This window comes from Parasteatoda tepidariorum, chromosome 3 (assembly GCF_982258835.1).
Source record: "Parasteatoda tepidariorum strain Cologne lab strain chromosome 3, Ptep-v5.0, whole genome shotgun sequence".
Classification (NCBI taxonomy): domain Eukaryota; kingdom Metazoa; phylum Arthropoda; class Arachnida; order Araneae; family Theridiidae; genus Parasteatoda; species Parasteatoda tepidariorum.
Window position 1 is genome coordinate 8,903,937 of NC_141757.1, and position 24,311 is coordinate 8,928,247.

At 30.3% G+C, this 24,311-nt stretch overlaps 1 protein-coding gene across 1 annotated transcript in view; it reads right to left on the bottom strand.

Annotated features, from left to right (window-relative positions):
* The window catches only part of LOC139424856 (uncharacterized), a 165,038-nt gene that overhangs the window by 136,742 nt on the left and 3,985 nt on the right, over positions 1–24,311 (bottom strand). The window contains exons 3-5 of the mRNA XM_087158755.1: positions 8,599–8,692; positions 8,407–8,515; positions 4,916–5,044 (exon numbers count right to left, since the gene is read on the bottom strand). The gene's annotated coding sequence lies outside the window, so the exon portion shown is untranslated. The remainder of the gene's footprint in view (positions 1–4,915; positions 5,045–8,406; positions 8,516–8,598; positions 8,693–24,311) is intronic.

The following is a 24,311-nucleotide window of genomic DNA, read 5'->3' on the forward strand; positions in this document are numbered from 1 at the left end:
TGTTCATCTTTGAAAAGCAAACCTTTTGAGAAGTAAGTTCACTTTATCTTATTTAAATGTTTCTTCTAATGTATTAGATATATTGCGTTGTTTAAATCAAATTTAATGTTTAAATTAAAAGCTTATTGATTATAATCACACCCTGTAACAATGAGTAACTTATCGAAAAAAATTATTCTTTGTTACGTAGGGTAAACCAATCAGTGAAGGAACACTACCCAGTGAAGGAACATTTCATATATATTGATTAAAAATATGAATTTGAAAGTTTTTCTTTAGATTGATTGGTAACGATAGCTTACTGCCAAACAGTAATCATCTAGCAATGTTTCGGATTACCTGGTCAAATAGACTTCTCTGGAAAAAGTTTTGAATTTATTATTATCTCTGCAACAACTTCTTTCTTTGAAAAAATTATAAGGAGAGTGTTTGTATTTATATGTTTGAAGTGGAATTAATTGCATGTAATAGTTTTATTTTTCTCACTGTGAAAAAGAGAATTCAAAATATAGTTATTGAAGTTACGTTTTATTTTTTTAAGCATCATAGCATAATAAAGTACTGAGATAAGGGGGTGTTTATTCACTGGATCACCAAACGATGAAAAACCAGTGAATGAACAAGTGTTCCTTTATTGGTTTTTTTTCTAAGTTAATGAAAATAAATAATAAACTTTAATTTTCTTGTACCTTTAATGATGTTCCGCATTAAAAGTATGTTAAAAATACAAAAAAACAACTTCTAACCAGTGAGGGAACAGGCATGTTCCTTTACTGGGCATAGATTTCCCAGTGAATGAACAGTATAGTATGTGTTAATAAGTTGACACATTAATTTTCAATTCATGATTACGAAAAAAAGTTAACATTTTCCAAGTATTTATATGTTATAATTTCAAGTATAGGCTTGTTTTTAAATATTTGTATGGCTTATAAATTCATAAAGAGCATTAAAAAATAGCCAAAATTAAGTGTTCCTTTACTGGGTGTTCAGTCACTGGTAAGAGCTGTTCCTTCACTTGGTCTTCTTACTACTAGTTATTTGAACCTCCAAAACTTTAAAACAATATTATGTAAGCTCTCTACATTTTCGTTTACACAATTTGCAATTAGTAACAAATTTGTTGACACTGTCATTTAACTAAAATTACGAATTTTGAAATTAATAAGATTTTTTAAAAGGCAAGCGAAGCTTAAATGCTCCTTCACTGGTTTGTTTACCCTTCTAGATTTTATTCTAAATAAATTGTTCATTCCTTTTTTCAAGTTATTAAAATGCTAACTCCATCTGTTTATTTTGTATAAAAGTTGCTAATATGATTTATTAGATAGATATTTTATAGACTTCATAGTAATTGAGATTAGTTAAATTACTTTAGATTACATTAAATCTATTTTTTAGCTTCAATTATTATATTTTTTAGCTTTTTTAGCTATTATTTAGCTATTTTTTAGATGTAAAAAACCTGTAATTCTTATTTGTACAATATTTTCCATATTGTATAATTTATTGTTTGTAATATATTAAGTACAAACAAAATTTACAGTACATTTCTGTTGAATATCTTATTTATCTACATATCAATGACAAATAGTTATGTTAATAAAAAATAGTTCTGCTTTGAAACATAATGTAAACATGAGATTTTATGTCATACTTTTTTACTAATCTTGCATGTAATAAAGATCAAGCAATAATATTTATTCATTTACATATAAGCTAAAATAATTTTTTATAAATTTTCTTATTCTTCTAATTCTAGTCTTGAATAATTAGTTTTCAGATTTAAATTTTGAGAAGATACCTTCCATTGAGAAGATATCATTTTTATACCTTCCTTTAAAACTTAATATGCGTTTTTAAAATTATAGCATCTTTATTTTGGTTTGCAGTTTTAGTATTAGGTTGATTTTTTCATAATTATTTGACATTTAACATAGTAATGAATAAATATTAATAATATTTGCATAAGTACCTCTCAATTGATTTATATAAATTATATGTATAAAATATTAAATGTTTGAATTTTTAATTTAAATTTTCATTAGTGACTAATTGTTATAGTTTCTTGTTTAATTCAAATTTTTAAAAATTATTTGCAGCTTTAATTCGATTAAGTATATTAAGCAAAGATGAAGTCATATTTTATTATTAAGTATCTTTTATTAAATATTTTTATTTGTTACCAGGTATGTAATATAGTAGGCAATGCTTGATGCATCAATATTTACTGAAGTCTGGTACCTATAAATTTAAATATTTACACATGCATATAAAAACAATTGTTTTTATATATTTTTGCTTTCTGTTTTGAATTATTAGTACAATTTTTCTAATTTTAAATTCTTGAAACACAGATTACACTATATATATAAAATTTTAATTTATGTTCTTAAAATTATACTGTAGTTTTAGTTCTGATTTTCCATTTGGTTTGGTTTGAAACATTATATAAACATCAGGTCTTATTTAATTTTTAAGTATTTTCTTATTACGTTACTTGTAAAATAAAAAGCAAATATTTATCAATGTGTATAAAAGTGTTTTAAACATCAAACCAATTGCTGTTTAATTTTTTTTAATTAGTCTGTTTCCAGTTTTCAAAAATTAATAAATTTTCTGATTTTACTAACTTAAAACCTAATTTTATCTACATTTAAAATTTTAAGCAGCTTTATTTTGATTTGCATATTAGTTTTGGTTTGAAGCATTTTGTAAACATAAATCTTATATTTCTGTTTTGCTTTTCTTTTAATTACCTGACATTCTTTTAATAACATTAAAAAACAATAAAGTAACTGTTTCTAGTACTTCAAATAATTTAAATACACAATAAAGCAAAACTAGAAATACATATAGTTTTAATTTTGTTTTACAAGCAAATATTTTTGAAATCTATATATACATTTTATGAAGACTAACACATATGATTGTACTATAAATGACAGTGAAAACAATAAAATAATTTTTTCATGAAAATAATAAAAACTAATTTCAATAGATTAAACATAGCATATTATTTTATGATGTGCTATGACTTTATATATTTATTGCTATATTTTTAAATATAGATTTAATATTACTTTGCATCTTTAGTTTATTTTAAAACATTATGCGTATGAAGTCGTACATATTTTTTTAAACTTAGTCAACTTGTAAAATTTTTTTCTTCAATTATTTTATGCTTTACATGCTATCAAGTGATATTATCTACTACACTAATATCCACAGGTGTAATTGCCTGCGTAAAAAATTAACAGACATTAAGCCGTAATTTTAATTAAATAGCAGTAATTCTGTTATTGTTGTTTTTACAATAAATAAGTAAAAATCTTTAAAATATATTTTTCTACTTGTAATAAATGAATAACACTAAGAAGAGATATCACTGACTACAAAAGCTATTACTGGAACTAGTTTTGCTCATAATTTTGCATGAAATAGGTATAAAAAGCAATAAGATACTTTTTCACCATTTTAGTTACAGTAAGTGACTATTTTAAAACAAATTATATGACTATTTTGCCATGATATTTTGAATCTGTTTCATATACTTTTTTTTTTCATTTCTTACTTTTCAAGCATTAGCTTGACCCATATGTTATAAATTTGTTTAAACTGTTCCTGAAATTATAATGATGATATTTAATTTATAATTTTAGATGCCTTTTCAATTAGAAGTATATAAAATTGAGTTTTTATTATTATTTTTTATTTGTTTTTTAAATTCATATCAAATTAGATTTTTATTTTTTTGTAAATAAATGGAACATGCTATATGTATTTCTTTTGCAGATGCCACGATCATGCTGTGTACCTGGGTACCGTTCTAGTTACGAAGGAGAAACATATACAAATATCACTAGTTTCCCAAAAGATTTAGAATGAAGGAATCAGTGGGAGAAACGCTCTCACCGAAAAGACTTTTAAGCTACTGATTCTACAGTTATCTCTTTTAAGTACTTTGAAGAACGCTTTATTGAAAGAGAACATAAAGCAGTACGAGCAGATGGTTCGATACTTGTTCTACCTCGAAAGGGCACAGACTTAACTTCTGATGCATTCCCCTCTATTCTCCCAAATTTACCTCATCATTACTTAACTAAGGAATTAAGTCTCCCCAAAAGAAAAGCACCAGAAGAAAGAATTATTGCTCTTGGAAAAAAGAAGGGAAGAAGAATTTAAGCAATGGTCTGCTGATGACAAAATTAAAGATTATGAAGATTTTATATAAAATTTTGAAAAGAAGATGCCAGACCAATGGATTGTCATTCATAAAAAAGATAAAATAACTAGTTTTCTGACAAAGAACTCTTTTCTTGATTATATTAGCCATTATGATTGCGAGATTTTCCAGTTCAATATCAGAGGGTGGAAAACGAAGTCTGAAATTGAGAATATCTTGCAAAATGCAACAATGTTGCACACGAGAGTGCAAGAATCTCACCAAACCCAGATCAGTAAGCGCACATGCGGTTTCGCAAGTGTTTCATCAAACATGTAAAATGATTGGCGCTTTCATACGCTATGGACGACGGTAAGCCGAAATAGATTGTGGTTGAAGGAATTGCGAAAACGTTGAATAGAACAATGTGAAAAGCACGCTTTTGATATACGTGGTGAAAATCGACATGGTAAAGGAAAAAAATCTCATTTTTAAAAAGGAAAAAATTAAGCACTTTTTAAATACACCCAATGAAAAAAGCATTTTTACGGGCTTATAAGAAACGAAAATCAAAAATAAGCACCTTTAAGCACTTTTTGAAAAAGCTAAGCACCATCTCGGTAAGATCCCCAAATAATGGAAGTTGAGGATATACAAGAATCAAGTAAGTGTTAAAGTTATGTTTGAGGGAATTTTTTTTTCTGCAGAAAATTTTGAAAATATAGTCAAAACAAGAAAATCGGTACTTACCGTACTAAAAATGAAGTGCATTTTTCACAAAGTTCAGTCTCCCAACCCTTATCAGTAAATTCAGATAGTATTCTCAAGAAGTCTCACACATAAATAAAAAGCGGGTACATCAAATCACCCTGCAGTTCACTAGAAAAGAGGAAATTAAAGAATAAATATCAATCTAAAAACAGATATAAAAAATAAGAGAAATTAAATAACACAGTCAATACTCAATATCGTAGTTTGAGCAGAATGATAAAATGTGAGGTTGCTGTATCGTGAATGCACAAGAATACTGTCATAGTCAAAAAAAAATATTTGAGGGGATATATTTATCGACCATGTCAGACTTCATTTTTGAAAAGGTACCCCAAAATGGAATCGAGTTAACATGTAAATGTAATTTTGTAGCGGTAGACACACTACAGTACTCCCCCCCCCAGAATTATAGCTGTGACAGAACTCGATGAACGGATACCACTGGTTGATTCATTGCTGTCTTGTGAGAAGTCGGGAGAGCTGTATTAAGATCACCCCACTTTTGAGTGCTGATCGTGAGAGCTGTATTAAGTTCACGATCGTGGTCACTCCTGTGTTGCCTTCAGTAGTAGAGTGAATACGTTGTGTGTGATCGAGACTGAGCAGCAACAGCTCGAGGTGGATATTGTAACAGTCACAAGTAGCAAGTCAACTGTTCAACTGCGAACCATCCATCGAAGTAGGCGTGTTCAAATTGAAGTGGGAGTTTCCTGTCCAAGCAGGCATGTTCACATCACGTCTGAGTCCTCAATGTGGGAATCATGCCAACCTTCATCTATGAAGAGGTACCCCAAAGTAGAACCGAGTTAACATGTCTTATTTACTAGTGAGTAGGAATTGTAATATTGTAGTGGTAGACACACTACATTTCACTTTTATCATATTTTAGAAGCAGAATTATTTAGTACTAAGGCAGCTTTTTCTTTTCATTAATATATCATAAAAGTGACGGTTAAAATAATACTTATAAATGTTCTATAATACCTTAATATGCTCTGCCAGGGCTGCTATTATAGATAATTGACATACACCGAGTTAACTGAAAAGGCCAGATGTTTTAACCTCAAAAGAAACCACTCAATTGGTCTGACATAGCACGAAAAGAGTGAATAAAATGTCTATGTGAATAATATAAGCAATAATAATGTGAATAATATAAGAAAAGTATTATTGATAAATTTATTGCATCCCTTAAAAGCAGTCATAAGCATTGTGAATGACAACCACCACCTAGGATAAGAATTAACACTAAACATGCCAACACTTAATCTATTTCTGTCATAGCCGGTCAAATCACCGTACTTTTTGTTTCTTGATTGAATGTATGAAATGTGGAAGTTAGGAAGGAAATAAATTTAAAAAACTTTATTATAATTAAACGAAATTATATATTGCCAATTTTTATGTATAACAAATAATAAGAATTTTTAATTCATTGCTCAATGCATTTTTTTACATATACAGGGTGTCTCCATTGTACATTTTCCGCAAACATATTTCTTCTAATCATTATTATTTCTGTGATTCTTATAATTAATATCATTTCTTCTAAAAATTTGCGCTATCTTTATTGTTTCGACATTTTTTTGGGTAAAAAGTTAAAAATGAAGTAAAGCCAACAAAATAAAATATAAGCGACATACCAAAACATTTAGTTTTTGTCACTTTTTCTGACACAAAAATGCCGATCTAAGATTTTAGGTACTTTCTTGAAATTTGAATTCACATTTATTGTGATTGAACTCACTACGCAACAGTCTTTGCACATATGTGCAACTCATCGAATGTAATACGTTGTACACGCATTTCATCGTAATTTCTGATTCGATAACCTTCGAAAGCAATAAATTGTTCTCCGGGTCAAATGACCGGTTCTGGACGAAATAGGTATACGACAAGTATTATTCGAAACAAACAAAATATAAAAAAATAATAAACGAATATTGTAACTAACTGTATATAATTGTTAGAAAAGGTCATGCAGTCAAATGTGCAAAAACGATGAGCGCATTATCGATGCAAAAGCACTTTAACGGTCGTTTGGCCGGTTATGGCCGGAAAAAAGTGTTAAATCACGTCCTGAATATATACTGCGATGTGTTTTCTTGTTAATCGTATGTATAGTTCGTTCACCAGGAGTTGAGACTTGGCTCCACCTCCTGGGACGCAGAGTTCATTTCAACGCGGGGGAGTAAGAGGAAAAACATCTCCGTTGTTGAAATTGAGACAACCCTTAATTTGCGCCAAACACAGAAAGTGAATTCTTTTTCACTTACTATGCTTTATCATCTGCTAATATACCTTTTGTTATACTAGCTAATTAAATAAAGTTTAAATTTAAAAACTGTTGTTCTCCCAGCGAAATGTCTCATAAAGGACAAACTATTCACTCAAAAGAAAGAAATATCATAAAAAATAGTGTAAAATATCATCAAATTTATGAAATATTCATTGTTAAAAAAATGCACATTAAGTTTGCGAAATAAATATTTTTGCCAAACGATCGCCAAATAGCAACATTGTTCAGGATTGCTCACAACCTTCTCCCAAAAATAGCGAAATAGTATCGTCGCATAACACGTGATGAAGGCGGAGCCAAGTATCAACTCCTGGTGAACGAGCTATATATAAACCGTGATCCATTATTTTAAACCAAGTGAATGCAATTTTAAAATTCGTTTTACCTAGAAAGGAAAAAAGGTGAAATGTGCAAGTTTTTTTCAGTCAATAGAAAAAGCAGAAGTTTCTAAGAAAAAACGGAATTTTTCTTTTACAGTCAAACCCCGCTATAGTGAACATTCAAGGGACTGAAATTTCGGTTCACTTTAACGGGGATTTCACTATATCCGTACTGCAAACAATTTTAACTAATTTTTTGGAACTACTCTCTTTTATTACACATTGTTTAATCAAATGACCAATAAAAAGAAATACAAAAATAATTTTTAAAAAAAACAATATGTAGTAACAAAAAATGCGTTAACTTTTATTTTTAATTACTCTTCGTTTTGCGCACAAAAAAAATTTAAGGAAGGCCTTTATTTAAAGATGGGTAACTGAGATAGAAGAAGCAAACAAGATATAATGCTTATGGCGACATTCCACTCAGTAGATGGTTTTGAAAATCGGTTCATGCATTTTATGTAAAAATTTCAAAATTACCAAAAAATGAAGAAAAAATCAGTCGAAGACAGAAAAAAGTTCATAATTTCTAATTTCCTCTCTTGTTTCCGTTCACTATATCCACAAAAAATAACATATGTGCCTAGCAAGGCAAGGGAGCGAACATTTCGTTCACTATATTCAGGAGTTCTATATAAATTATGTTCACTGTAGGGGGTATGACTGTATTAATTTTAAAAAAAAGCGGAGAAAAAAACTAATTTCTATTATAACGGTGGTCTAACTAAATAGCATTGGATGCAAATAAAATAAAATATAAAAAGAATACCTTGAATCAAATTTCATACCTTGATTTTACTGTTACTATAACTTTTTTCTAATGTATTCTAGGGTTGTAGGTGCACGATAAGTTGTCAACAAAGGACGAGCAGCTGGGATTGAAAACTAAATAAAAAGCTTAGAAAATACAAATTACACAGTTAAGAAATATGCAAATACGAAACAGAGTTTTTAATGACAATTATTGAAATAAATTTAACCTTTCTTCCAGCACTTTTACATTCCAGCTCATATTCTTCAAAGTTTTAAAACTTCTGATGAGTATACTTCCAAAGCTTCATTTAACAGATCAACCTATATGTGAAAATAAATGATTAATTAAAAAGTACTTTAAATTTAACTGATGTAAATTAAAGTGAATACTACAGTCATTTGTATAATAACACTTCACTTAGTAATATTTAATAGCTTTTAGTTTTCCAATTTGGTTGATAAACTAAACAGCTGGGGACAAAATTCAATCTTAATGGTTCCTGAGGGTGACTTCAAGTATCCTAATTAACTAGTTCAGACATTTCAAGTTACGAACTCAGACAAGATACAAAAGCGTACTTTTTCTGAATAGCCATATATTATATAACGTATATTCTAAACACAGGGTGCGTAGACAAATCTTTCAACAAAAAATAAGCACCTTTTAAGCACTATATACAGTAACAAAATAAATTTTCAAAGACTTTACACGATCATAATAAAATAACTAGTTTTTGACAAAGAACTCTTTTTCTTGACTATATTAGCCATTATAAAATGATCAAGAAACTTTTAGGTTCGATATCAGAGGGCGGAAAATGAAGCCTGAAATTGAGAATATCTTGCAAAATGCAGCAGAGTTTCAAATGAGAGTGCAAGAATCTCACCGAACCCAGCTCAGTAGACGCACATGCGGACTCGCAAGTATTTTATCAAACATGTAAAAGGATTGACGCTTTTACACGCCATGGACCAATGGTACGCCGAAATGTAATGTGGTTAAATGAATTGTGAAAACGTTGAATAGAACAATGTGGAAAGCACGCATACGTGGTGAAAATCGACATGGTAAAGAAAAAAAAATCTCATCTTCGAAAAGGGAAAATTAAACACTTTTTAAAAACATCCAATAAAAAAAGCACCTGTATGGTCATTTAAAAAAAGAATATCGAAAATAAGCACCTTTCAGCACTTTTTAAACACACCATGTAACATATTTCTGAATAAACATATATTATATAAGCATATATTATATACAATAAATATTTGTCAACAAATATTATTTTCATTAAAGCATTGAGCCGGAACAAAATATCCCATTGGAACTTGTCCGTCACTGCAATATGACTTTCTCTTTATCATTTCTAGTTAGCAACTCAAGAATATTTTGAAGAATAGAAGCAACTCAAAAATATTTTGAAGTTGAACATCACCAATGTAACCATTTAGATTATGGTAATTCGTTATAGGACGTCATTTTATGATTCCACAATTTTATTCCATCAATTCTCAGCTTTCTATCTCGATCAAGTTCGCATGTCTTTCTGATTTTTTATTGATTCATTAATTCAACTATATTTAAAACAAAGTATTAAATGTTTGACTTAAATTAAAATTTTATAAAGTAATGTAAATTAGAAAATAACATTTAATTTTAATTTTTTTTTTGCCAAAGATGTTAAATAAACAATATTTAATTGGACAAAAAAGTTAATCACACTTATGATAATTTTTGTAATAATTTGGTAAATAAAGTGTTAAGTACATGGCAAGTTAGATACAAACACGGCATGCAACAAGAAATTCGCTATTACGACAAATTTTCAGGTTACTAACAAAATTTTGTCAATGAAGATCTAAAAAAAATTTACAGGGGTCTGTCCAGACATTTTATAAAAGGTTCATTTTTGTAAAATTGTGAAAAAATCACACGTAATTTGTGAACATAAAATAAACCTTAAGTCACATTCTTTCAACCAGGATCCTGCTTTTATGAATTTGTGCAAATAGGGTCCTGTTATTGCGAAAAACTTTTTCAAGGAGTTTTTAAATTGTAAATAGATACAAAATTATGCTCAACACTGTAAAACTATAATTAAAAAAAAATTACATTTTCAAAAATAAAAAGCAATTGCTGCTTCTAAATTAGAGATACAACATACAAATATTTGGTATTTAGCCTATACTGCTGAACGCAGAATATTCATTTCGGACGAATATAGGAAGAAGCGTCTGCCAAAGACAAAACTTAATTCGTTTACATCCATCTTTATTTTTCTTCCTTGGGAAGGGTTTCGATTAACAAAACAATAACGAAGATAAACAAATTTGTGAAGGGTCCGATTAAAAGAAAAATCATTTTGTAAAGGGTCCGTCCAAATTTCTTCTAAGCAGACACTTGATTTATATAAAAATTTAAAAATTTCAATCTTACCACTGTAGAAATTTGTAAGCCCAACAAACAATTTCGGCTCTACTTTCATCGATTAAAAGGAAACGGCTAAAACTAACTTTCGTCCAACATTCTTCTTCTTTGTCTTCGAACATCATCGGCAAAAAAATTTCATTTAGTCTACTAATCCATTAAAATTATGGCCAAAACAAATTTTAGCAACCTTTCCCCTTCTAAAAACCACAATTGTAAATGAATTTGTTGGCAAACCAACCAAAAATGAGTGTACAAAACAATTTTTAGTTTTCTCTTTGCCTAGTAAGTAAAATGTTTCATCTTGTAGGAAATCTTTGGTTTGGTAAAATTTATTGTCTAAAGTTCTTTTTGTCTTTCAGATTTTGCACATTTGCTCTTGCCACGGCATTTGAATAGTAATAGACGAGGACTGTTCAGAATTTTTTTAGTGTCTCAAGTTCACGGAGTTTATTCAAACTCTCTTTAGCACGTGCCTTCAAACGTTAATTTTTTTTAGAAAATATTTAGAGCTGGTAGCTGAGCAAAAATTAGCATCAATTCTCCTACCAATACAAAAAAAAGTCATAACTTTTTATACCCAGGAAACACTAGACAGAATTCTACTTCCAAATGTTAGCTCATTGTAGTAATTCGAACAACTTTTATTCTATGAACCCATGCTTCTCCTTCCCATACTTCTGTTTATCAAAGTTAGCCCGCTTAGCAAAGATATAACAATTCCAAAACAAGCTTCAGCTAATTTTTGACCTAAAAACTCATAATTTTAACCACAGAACTCATGACTCATTTTAACAACTCGTCATCCTACCATACAGCGCCCATACAACTTAAGGATCTAGAAAACACAAGTTTCAATTTAGCTTTTAAATGTTAACTAGCCCATTATAAGAAAACGTTGGGTGTTAGCCAAACAAACATTTTCGTTAGGCCAAAACAGGTTTTAGCTAACTTTCAATTTAGTAGCCGCTAATTAGAAATTTTGAAACCAGACATTAGTCGATTATACAAAATGCCATTAGGCCACGAGAGTTCAACAAAAATTTTCGTTGACCAATAAAAAAAAAAAAAAAAAAAAAATGCCAAATGAAAAATTTTTTTTTCCCATCTAAAAATACCAAAGTTGGGTTTTGTCCTAAAATGTAAGCCCGTTGCAAGAAACTGTTAGCCCTACACTGCCAATCAAAAGATGTAGACAAAATAATTTTTAGCTGATTTTTAACACAGAATCCGCAACTTTCAAATTTTCCTTAAAACGTTAGCTCATTGTTAGAAATCAGTCAATGATACCCAGGTTTCGATTTACAAGGTTTATAATATTACCAGGTTTATGATTTAGAAACTGCAAGTTTGTCCTTCGCTTTTATACGTTAACTCACAATAGGAAATTGTAGGCCAAACCAAAAATATTTGTTAGCAAATCAATTTATCGAAAAATATGGTCTAAGTCTTTGTTAACTATAAACAAGTTTGAATTTTACCATAAAACGTTACTTCATTACAGAAAATCGCTAACGCTGAAAAATTTTGCGATTTGTTAGAAAGGATGATGTTGTAGAAACATTCAGTGTATTTAATAATCTTGACCGCTTAATCAAAGCTTAGGAATCAATTTAACGATCATATATCTAATAAAGTCAGTAAATATTATGAATTGTGATCATTATTGACAATGAACAGTTGAGCAACGTAGTAGTTGACGTTTCTGTTAAAACGTATTGTCTGAGTATAGGTATTGTAATTAGCTCAAAATATATTGGTAAAACAACGTCTGCTTAGTTTTTCGTCTGTGACAATGTAAAATATAAAAAATAATTGTTTGTTAACAAACTTGTGGGCCCAACTCAAAAATCCTGAAAATTTCTTGAGTAAAGTCATTAACGACGCATTTCAAAAAATTAACGCTTTTATAAATTCAAATTTTTGATGTTTTCAAAACATGAAATTCTAAATAAATTATATGCAGCATAATTTAAATGGATAATTATGTATAAGTTTGCTTTTATGTCTAATCACATTTATTATTATATGAGAAAAAATATTTACAAATAAAAGAGCTGCCAAGTATAAATTATAGTTCTAATAATTCTAAATAAAATGTACAAGAATTTTTATACGTAAATGCAAGCGATGATTTTTTTGAAATTACGGGATCTTCGGTTTCCGAAAACTGCCGGATAGCGGTTAGCTAAAAATCCGGAAATTCGGATTTTTTCCGGAGCACAATCATCTCAGCTTTTAGCTTAATTAAAACCATTACATTGTAGAATGTTTAAAGTTTAATACAAACCATACTGCTACCGTATTAAAATTTTATGTTTAAAATGTTGCAAAACAAAAAATTACATTTTCATATAAATTTCTGGAATATAGACTGATATGATCTCAGTCTCGATCACACAACAACGTATACACTCGACTGCTAAAGGCAACACAGGAGAGACCACGACCGTGAACTTAATACAACTCTCACGATCAGCACTCAAAAAGTAAGGGGATCTTAATACAGCTCTCCCGGCTTTTCTCAAAAAACAGTAATGGGCAAACTAGTGGTATCCGTTCATCGTACTCTATCACAGATAAAATTCTGGTGGGGGAGTTCTGTAGTGTATCTATCATTACAATAATACAATTCCAATTCACTAGTCTATAAGACATGTTAACTCGATTCTATTTCGGGGTACCTTTACATAGAGGAAGGTTGACATTGTCGATAACTACTATCCCCACATTCTTAGCAGCCACCACTTTTTCCTTTAACATAATGAGTTGGTGACCGATATCAATACACCCAAAAAGATGACATTTAAAAGCAACATTTTACAAACTTTTGTTTTACTTTGATTAAATTATGTGTTTTTTATTAAAACAAATCCCATCAGAAATAATCTAAGGCTATAAAAATTTAATAAAACAATAAAACTATTAAATATGTAGTAAAATTTAGTTAATCAAACTGGTTTTTAAAGAACGTGATGCAAAAATATTTGAGAGGGGCAAAATATATTTCATGTATATGTTAACTGTTAAAGAATTCTCCTTCTATATGATTTTATCAACCATGAATTGATGGATTTTAAACTCCTTGAGTATCAGATAAAAGCAGACAAAAGATTTCCTTAAATCCTTCATTGTTTGCAAGATAGAACAAATTGAAAAAAAAATAATTCCGTACTTTAAACAATTCATATTTGCATACCGTTGCCTTTCAACAATAAAATACCATACATCAATTTCAAACCTAACTCTGTTGGGCTGAAATTCAATTTATAGAATTTCTACCTTTTTTAACCATGAAGGTTAAATTTTTCCTCCAAGCGATGGACCACTAATTTTGGAAACTCGAAATCACGTCGCTACGATGACAGTATAAATTTTTTTCGGTAGTTTACCAGCAAAAAAAAATTTACGAACCAAAAAAGTTTCAACTAATGAATGACTTGAAAATGAGAAGTTTGAATTTTCTCTAATGTTAGGTCATTGAAATAATACGTTAGTCGAAGAAAAATTATCGTTAGTAATCCAACTGAAAAAGAAGGTGCAGCCAAATCAAGCATTAGCTTAATTTTGATCTAGAAAAGAAAAGCTTGAATTTTTCCATTAAACATTAACTCAGTCTAAGGAATCATTAGTTCAACAAAAGTTTTCGTTAATCAGAATACCCAAATAACTTAAATCTAGAACAAATATTTGTTCATTTATGGCCTAAAAAACACAAGTCTGATATTTGCCTTCAAACGTTAATTCATTGTAAGAAAACGTTAGCACTATGTTCGTGGAATAAACTTTAGTTAGACCTAAAGTTAAAACGTTTTAACGATATTCTGATCAAAATTACAAATTTGAATTTCACAGCCAAACACTAGTCCACTGTAGGAATTTGTTAGCCCAACAAACAATTTCGGCCCTACCTCCATCAATTAAATGAAACGGCCAAAACTAACTTTTATCAAACCTTAAATTTAATTTAGAACACTGATTCATTTAAGTCATTGCCGAAACAAGTTTTAGTAAACTTTTCCCGATAAACCACAGGTGTAAAATAGATACAGCGCAAAAGTAAATTAATTTGTTTTCAAACCAACTAAAAATGAATTAAACAATTTTTAGTTTGCTTTTGACCTTGGAAGTGTAATGTTTCGATTTAATGATAGTGCTCTGCTAGAAATCTTAATTCCACATTGGTTTGATAAAATTTATAATCAGGAGTTTTTTTTTTTATCTCTCAGATTTTACACATTTCTTTTTATCAGGGCATTTGAATAGTTATAGATGAGGACTGTTCCGAATTTTTTTTTGTGTCTCAAGTTCTCGGAGTTTTTTATTTTATTTTATATCCGTCGGTGAACAGCCGACCCAATTTCGGGTTTACGACAACTATTGTTCAACTCCGTAGCCTTGTAATTTTGAACCAATCCAGAAGACTAGGAAACTCCTGGATCAGTACCCCCACAGGTATTGATTTGTTATGGGAACGTGGAGGACTTTGCAAATCGACGTATTTAACGTGCATCAGTCACCATTTACGAAACGGGGGAATCTTCAGCAGGCAGGGATCGAACATACGAACTCTTGGACATGGGCCTAGTGCCCTATCAACCAGGCTTTTATTCAAATTCTATCTATTACGTGCTGAAAACTACAAATTTCAAATTTGCCTACAAACGTTAGACTTTTTTTTAGAAAATATTTAGTGCTCGTAGCTCAACAAAACTTTGCATAAATTCTGCAGCCTATACAAAAAAGTTATAATTCAAAAAGTATAGGCAAATTATTATCCAGGGAAAAGTTTTTTTGACATAGAAATCACAAAATTGAGTTGTCCTAAAATGTAAGCTCGTTTCTGGAAACTGTTCGCCTTACACTACCAATCGAAAGATGTTGACAAAACAAGTTTTAGCTGATTTTTAACATAAAAGCCGCGACTTTTAAATTTGCCTTCCAATGTTAGCCCTTTGTTAGAAATCAATGATAGCCTCAAATGTTCGCGATCAAAACCACCAATTTCTGACATGAAAACTACAATTTTGAATTGTGGTTCTTAACCATAAACCATTATGGAAAATCGTTAGCCTACGTTTTCCTGCAAATATTAGAAAAATTAAGACAATAATTTTTTTCCAAATGACAGTTCATTAAAGGAAATTTTATGTCCACGTTAGCTGGACAAAATATTTAGATAGCCCAGCCGTCAAAAACAGCTCTGACCATTACAAGTTTCAGGCAACTATGTACTATGAAAATATTTTGAACTATGAAAAGCTAACCCGTGAAGTAAAATCTTCGTTTTCTGGTTTGGAAATGGTTTCTAGGAAACGAAACTAATTCGTTTCCTAGAAATCAAAAGTTTGATTATCGAGTCAAATATTCAGTTCATTACAGTAAATCATCAGCCTTCGTGGAGGACTTTTTGATGGAACTAACTCGCATTTACGTTACATGGAGAGCAAAACCACGAAGACCTCCCACGGTTACCCAGACGGCAAAGGGACTCTAACCCATGATCCGTCTTCCACTGAGGATACGTCAGCACTGTGGTCGGTGCAAGTTGGATACGGATTCATATCGACCATCCATCGCTAGGATTCGAACCCGATTCACCTCATTGGCAGGCGAATCCCCTGAGTCATCGCGGCTCTGGCAAATGTAATTCAGAAACTCCGAAAATAGTATTGCTCAAAACAAATTTTTCCAATCTTTAGAAAAATTGAACATTGTCGACAAATGTTGTATTATACCAGTTATTTATGAAATGTCAGTTACTTTTAAAATTATTTATGAAATTACTTACAAAAATTCTGATCGAAACACAAACGATTTAAACCGCCCAGCTACTTCAAGAAGAAAGGCAGACGAAAAAATTCATAAATGAATAAATCAATGAAAATAAAAACTTAAATGAAAAGTATAGATAATTAATAGTTAAAATTCTCCTAATTTCATAACGTAGTTTTTAATATTGTTATTCTAAATATTTATTACTTTTTTAATTATAATCTAATTATTTTTCAAGATAATTATATTCTTTTAAATTTAAAGATCTATAAACAATTGTGAAATTTTTAATATTTTAATGAACCTAAATTATTATTTTGTTAGGATAATTAGCGTTTAAAGTTGTTTCCTAATGATTAAGTATAAGCAAATTGCCCTTAACGGCATATTTTAAAATCAGGTTTCTAAATTTAGCCCAACTCTACAAATTATTATTATCTAACAATATGTAGCTAAAAAAGTGTCGATACATGCATTAAAATTTTTTTAATAATAAAAGTTAAAACTTAAAATTTTAAAATAAAGCATTTAAAGCGTCATTTACAACTAGTAAAATATTTCTATTTGTCTAAAATGGTGTTTAATTTAATATTTTGGCCAAGAAAATTTTTTTAAACTATGTTTTTGAAAGGAAATAATATGTTAATTGCATAAAGTTTAAAAGCTGAAATCAAGATAAAGTCGAAATTATTTTTACAGAGAGAATGATGCAAAGTTTTCATAATATCTTTGCTTGCGATCTCCGAGATCTGCGTGCAGCGTGACGTCATGGGGAGGGAAATCGTAGCTTCAGCTCTAAGAGGGAAGTGAACTAGCCCTGTATTCATACATCCATTCATTCATCTACAGATTGTAATTTTGGCTCGAACTCGATTAATCTTCGATTCCGTACCCGCTGAGGTATGATTTGTTATAGGAACATGGCAGACTTTGCCACTCGACATATTTAACGTGCACCAGTCACCATGTTACTATTCGACCGTCGGGGTTTGAACCCACGAACTGTCGGACATGGGTCCAGCGCCCTATCGACCAGGCCCGAAATATGTTCCAGTCAGACTTTAGCATACCGAAGTAATTTGAAACAGTACATTATCCATCAAAATAAATTTGATCCACCCATCAAAAATAAATTTGGTAAAATAGATTTTAGCTAATCCATTACTTAAGAACCACAATCTTAAATTTCGCCACCAATTTTTAAACCATTATAGGAAATCAGAAACACAGCAAAAATTTTCGTTAGCTAACCAACTAGAAAAAAAGTAACGGTCAAAATAATTTTCAGCCTATTTTTTTCCAAAAAAGGGTAAATTTTACAAGCGATAGTGTCAAATGTTAGTTTCAAAAAAGGTAAGCTTCTCTTAAACCTTGAATAATATACTACAAGTTTTAAATTTAATTCATGTTTATTTTATTTACAGCTAAGATTTTAAAACGTGAATCTATGAGAATAAATATAATTTAAAATCAACAGTAATTGAAATGAAAAATATGTGTTGAAAAGCAAAATTATTGGAGAAATGGTACTAATTTATATAGGAAAAGCATAAAGAATTGCCATACAATTATTGAAGCCAACGATGCCATGGCGCACTTGATAATAGGTTCTAATTTAAATAAAAGAAAAGTATGTCCTAAGAAAAGGTACTTGTTCTTTTAGGGGAACGGTGAAAAATCACCATACTATTATCGACTTCAATGAAGCTTAATTTTGATAATCGGTACAAATTTAAAAAAACTAATTTGAACACTAAAAGGAAAAATTTTGGTAGTAAGAACTAAATAAAATTTAAAAAAAATAAGCTATATGTTGTTCAGTTACGTCGCACTAGAGCTGCACAATGAGCTCTTGGCGACGGTCTGGGAAACATCCCTGAGAATTATCCGAAGACGTGCCATCACAATTTTGATCCTCTGCAGAGGATCTGGCACCTCCGATTCGGTAGCCCGACGACCTGCACGCGAAATCGAACACTTTAAGGTAGAACAGTTTAACGAGGACCAATACAGCACACCCTCGGTCCCCAGGCAGACTGATCCAAGTGGTCACAAACCCGCACACTGACCTCAGCCAGTGATGCTTGACTTCGGTGACCTGCTGGGAACCGTGTCTTAACAATCAGTCCACTGCAGGACTATATATTTTATGAAAAATTAAACAATATTAATAGAGAAATGCCAATATTTAGTTGTGGAGAAATTTAAAAAAATCGCCATATTATTATTGACACCAATGATGCTTCATTTTAATTAAAGACACTACAGGAAATATGGTAATGGATGCAATTTCGATAGTTATTAAATGTAGGAATATATAGGGCATCAATACTGGTGAAGCTTTAATACAAATGCTGTGGGAAAAAAAAAGTTTGTTTTTTTTTAAATCTCTTTAAAGGGATAAGTATCTCTCGATGGTGTTAAGTTTTGACTAGCAATAAGTTGACCTAGAACATCATGGCAAATGATTCTAAACAGAGTTCTGCTTTATTAAATGCATTGTTAAAACTTGTTTTGTTAATCTGATGACGTAAAACTATCGGAAAAGCGTGATATGAAAGCACCGTGCGATAGGATCCTCTTATAACAAAGATATTTTCGCTTGATGTGTAAAACAAAATTATATTAGGTGGTTTTACATTTAAATTTAGAGAATGAAAAAGTCACCAAAAATCTAATATATATAATTCTATTACGTGGTTCCTAAATTTTGGCTACATTTCTTTTCCGCCGGTGGCAACGTTTGCTTTGTTTTGTTTACGTTACTATTTCTCTTACACGGCGAATCGACCAATGATTGCCGCTAAAAATGTCACATGCCAACTCTAGCTGAGGTGGCTCAACATATAGCGCTTTTAAAAACGGAGACTGAAATAACCAGAGAGCATCAGCTGTGGCAATCTCATACTATTAAAGCTAGGCAGAAGTGAGTAGTCTTTGTCAATAGATCTCTATTTTAGTATTTTGTCGAAAGTGCATTTTTTCACGAATTTATTTGACGATTTTTGATTTATATCACGAATTATACTACAGCACATTTCTAATAGGTTTAACGAATTACATGCCATTTATTTGAATTTAAATTTATTTAATGACTTAGTATTTACTAAAAAGATGTAATTAAAAAAAAAGTTTTTATATGGATATGAATAATTGTTTTGAATTCTTAGAATTTTGTGCATTTGCAATGTACCTAAGTTAGTAGCGAGCAAAGCAAACCATATAAGATTGCGTAGCAATTTTCGGGGGTTGGCGAGCGTTAGCGAGCAGGGGGCGCAGCCCACTAGTTTTAGAAAATATTTAATTCTTGCACAAACAGGATGGTCTAAACAAAATGATCGATCTAAACGAAAGTAACTATATTTTAAGTTTTTTTTATATAATAGCTTACAAATAATATATTCTGCACATTTTACTAAAATAATACTTCGTTAGAAACGTTTTTTTTTTATTTTCAATTACTCGCATTAGTACTTAATTCACATAACCAACTATAAACAAAGTATATGAAGCTTCAGATAAAAAATTAAAAAATAGATTTTAAAAAAATATTTTCCTAACTGTAAGAATTAGTTTTCGAATTCCACGCTTGTTCTATTTTTGACAGAATAAAATTAAAGGATGTGAACAGCTATAGTTTGTATTTAAATGTATTGTTTGTATTCTTTCGGCTGTATATAAATTTAATGTTTGCATTTTTTTTAATATCTGTGCTTATTAAATCTAATTACGTAAAAAGTTTTGCTTAACGTGGTCTTGAAATATTTACCTAATTCGGTTAGGAAATTTTTCGTATGAATGCATTGTGCAATGTATGATTGCGCTTTGATCTTAATTTATGATTAATAATAAAATGAATGGAGAAAAAGGAGCCCGTATTTAAAATATTCCGTTTCTTTCAATTTTTTGACAATTGATATAAATGAAGTAATTATAAACGTATTTTTAAAATTAGGCTGTATAGTCCTTTTTTTACAATATCTATTTACAGGGTATCTGCTACATTTTAGATTTTCAAATTCATGACTTTCTACGACTAATTCCAAGAATTTTTCATGACTGCACAAAGTTACTATTTTACCCAGCAAAAACACAACAATAAATTAAAAATAGCATTATAATAACATTAATTGAAATGATAGGCATAACCAAAGCTGTTTTGCTCTGCATCTTCATATTTCTAGATTTTAAATTAAAAAAAAAAAAAAAAAACAGAATTGAAAGAGTTGAAGCAATAAAATAGCTGAAAAAAACACAAAAGAAATTTTTTTTTCCTGCAGAATTATATTCTTAAGAAACTTTTCTTGTTCATCGGAAAAGAAAGAAACACTCCTGATTTTTCTGTTCTCATTTTGCAATAAAACAAATTCGCCAATGACTGGCTTTCTTCAGCAAAAAATTTGCAATTGATAAAATAAAAAAATTATAACAAAAATTCTGAAATCACAGAAGTTTAAAAGATAATTCACTCTAAAAATGCTTTTTCTTTCATTTTTTGAAAGAACACCATATTTTTTAAAGAACCTGATAAAACATTTTATATTTTAATAAAATATTACTGAGTCGGGATTTTGTTTCAAATTCAGATATTCGGAACACAATGACTAAATTCCATTTTAAAAATTAAATATTTCGGCGACTTTCTACGATTTTTTTTTTAAAAAATAGTTAAAATCATGACATTTCGTGACAAATTTTGTTCAATACCGAAATTCATGCCTTCCTATGACTTCTCATGACTTCCCTGGTGCGCAGATACCCTGTATTTAAATTTTTTTATGTTTTCTTACTTCTCAGCTGGTAATTATGTTAACAGTTACATGCCTTTTAGTGTTTTTATTCCGTAAAATAACATTCTGAATAAATTTTTTAACCTTATAGGAGGATATATTTAATATTTTTGAATAATAAAAAAGTTGTGAGCCTAGAATTGGCTTCATAAGCAAGATATGCATACACTAGTGCCAATTAATTGTAAATAATAATCCTAAATTAATCCGTATGCATAAATAATCATACGTGAACAATCTATAGTATATAACATTTAACCCTTTGTATCACCGCGTTGCATATCTGCAACATACATGAAAATTCATTTCTATAATGAGCTGGATTTACCTATAAAATCGAACCAAATTCAGGTAAAGAAAATATTGCAAACTCGAGGGAACCAAGTCTTGGTGCAGCTACCAATATTATAATGCGTTTAGCAATAATTGTTCCACAACACAATTTTTTTACAACAATTCCCTTGATTGTATATTTAACTAAGGAGGGATTGAAAAATGTGGTGTGAGACTTTGTTACCATAAAAACAACAATTTCAAAATTTTTCCCATGAAGTTTTAAATATATTTGAATTTTTGTGATATTTTTCACGATATTGGAGATGTTCAACAAATACTTTTTATCAATAAATTTTTAATTTTAAGATCTTAATTTTTTCTTTAGTTTTTACACGTATAATATGATGTATTCTAACATCCGCGTAAATATTTCTTAAATCAGAGTTGTTGAGTTACAAAGAGTTAAATAAATAACATTTTTTATTACAGTTTAACTTTTTTTGTATATTTTTTATTTTTTGTTGCAATGAAATGAACATTCTAGAATTGTTTTTCATTAATTAGCTGAAAATTTTACTCGAATTAAATGCTTTGAATTTTCATTAAATCTTTTAATATTAGTTAAAACGCAAAGCATTTACTTTTGAATTTAACTTATTTACTGCATCAGTCATTTGAAAGGCTACTGGAAAAATTTTCTACTGGAATTTTCAACAAATATAGTAAAGAGAGGATTTTATCGAATTTTATATTTTATGCAGGAAGTGGATTGGTACTCGGAAGGATAAAATATTCTTTAAAAAAATTATTAGGTGTGTTTTTTAAAATTAATCTATTATCTGTAGATTTTTGAGTTGAAGTTATTAGAATAATATTATTGAATAATTGAAGATTATAATTTTTAATTTTTTTGAAATTTAGTATTTTAAGGTATTTTTATAGAAAAAATCCTTAATATTTATACAGGGTGGTTCCAAATTCTTGGAACAAATTTTAAGGGTAGGTGCAGGACATTGTAACAATCATTTATTGTATAGGATTACGTATCATTTATTGTACGAACGCAAGTGAGGCAGTTAGGTGCAAACACAAAAAATAAGAGACGAAAGGAACGACAAATTTTTTTATTGAAAGCATTGTTGACAAGAGTAATGTTTACAATGACTTGTAAAAATTGCGTTCACCAGTATCGATACGTGCTTGACAGCGTCGGTGGAGCGATTGGCCTCACGTTCAAAGATGCCAGTTATTTCACGCACACGTGCAGCCCTTTCGGATATTAGAGCAAGTAAAATGGGCTGGCGCATCATCATGCTGAAACCACATGTGGTGACGAATCTCGATTGGAATGTCCTGCAGTAGTTCTGGCAACACATGTTCTAGAAAAATAAGATAACATTCGCCATTAAGTCACGTCAGTATAGTAAGTATGGGTCAATCAAAAACCCACACATCCCACACAGAATCGTCGTTAATGCGCATGTGGTCGCGTTCCGTGTGGATTCTCGGTTACTCTACACATGGGAATTGCGCGTATTAAAGTCACACCTTCGTGTGTAAGCGTCGCCTCATCTGTAAATAGTACATGACGTATAAAGTACGTTTTTAGCGCCCATTGCTGTACCACCCAATGAAAAGCCCAGGCGGAAAGGATTATCTGCTGGACTCAAAGCTTGTACTCGCTGAAAATGGAAGGGGTGTCAGCGATTTTAATTTAATATTCTACAAACTGCCTGATGACTTAGACCTACATGATGAGCAACAGCTTTTGTACGTAACTCGTGTCTATCAGCCACAATGTCCAAGATGCTTTCTTCCAGGTTTGGACTGCGCGCACTTGTTCGTCGACCAGTTTCATGTCTGGTGAAATAAAAAAAAACCCGTTTCACGAAGTTGACGATGTAACAGCTGAAAAATTCTGTGAGCCGGCATTCGTCGATCCGAAAACTGCGCGTGATACATTCGTTGCGCAACTCTGCCGTTACCATTTGTACTTCCGTACATGCAATGGATATCTGATTTTTCGACATACGTAAAGTCTTCCATCGTAGAATTTAGCGTAATTGAGAATGGGACTTTCCTTTGGCAGCCAACCAACCGATTACGGTGGCCTGCGCAACCAACCGATAACTAAATTTCTCTCTTTTTTTTTAATTTCTCCTGTTTCAGCCTCATCGCGTCACTTGCGTCCATACATTCCTGAACAGTAAATGATTGTTACAAAGTGCGGTATCTAACTTTAAAATTTTTACCATGAATTCGGGAACACCCTCTATGTATGTATATATATATATATATTAACTACTTAAAGTACAATATTGCTGTCTGAAAATTTCATCTTGACGTATAAACCTTTTTTCCAGCAAAACTAATTATATATATTAATTAATTATTCCTTTTTTAAAACAGTAACGTTGAAAAGCATTTTATACAAAAGAGTTGTAAAGTTTGGAAGATTGTTGTGCAGTAATTTTCCATAGTCACCACCTTTAATATTGATTTCAAAATTTTTGTCAAAAATGAAGTAATGCATATTAGTGCACTCACATTATTATTTAAGCGAGGAGGAAAGAAAACATACGATCAAAAACTGTCGAATCAAAGGGGTAATGGATGGGATGGGATGAAAAACATCAAAACCAGTAACTGATGAAATTAGGAGTTTCTAAATCAC